Source organism: Cucurbita moschata, unplaced genomic scaffold (genome assembly GCF_002738365.1).
Source record: "Cucurbita moschata cultivar Rifu unplaced genomic scaffold, Cmos_1.0 Cmo_Scf00161, whole genome shotgun sequence".
Classification (NCBI taxonomy): Eukaryota; Viridiplantae; Streptophyta; class Magnoliopsida; order Cucurbitales; family Cucurbitaceae; genus Cucurbita; species Cucurbita moschata.
In genome coordinates, this window is record NW_019268677.1 from 52,369 (window position 1) to 52,920 (window position 552).

Here is a 552-nt window from a genome sequence, read left to right on the forward strand (position 1 = left end):
TGCCCCTATGTTCATTTCTCACTAGATGAGCCTTAGAGCTAGTGTATTTTCATTTAATGATAATGCTTTTTAATATCATTTACTTGTGTACTCCACGTATGTAATTTTTTTTTTCTTCTCTCATAATCGCAAACCCTATGTAAATAATTTAAGAGCGATCGAGATCTAAAAGATATAATAATGATTGCTCATGGATTTCATTAACAAAGAAAATCAATGAAATAATGATGATACATTCCATAAACAACTTAATATATAATCCATAATAAGGGCATTTGGTCTAGTGTTATAATTCTTGCTTTGGGTGCAAGAGGTCTCAAGTTCGATTCTCGGAATGCCCCTCCAAAAGAAAAAAAGGACAATTTCAAAAGAATAAAATAATTTTGATAGTTTAGATATATCAATGGGGCCTAACCTAAAGGAATGTGTGGCAATGCACAACTTCAACTTATATAATATGATTTAAAATGTGGTTTAATCCTAGTCTAGGTCATCTATTCCTAATCCTAGAACTGTAGGAACTTTTCAGTCAAATAGGTCACTCTAGGTCAG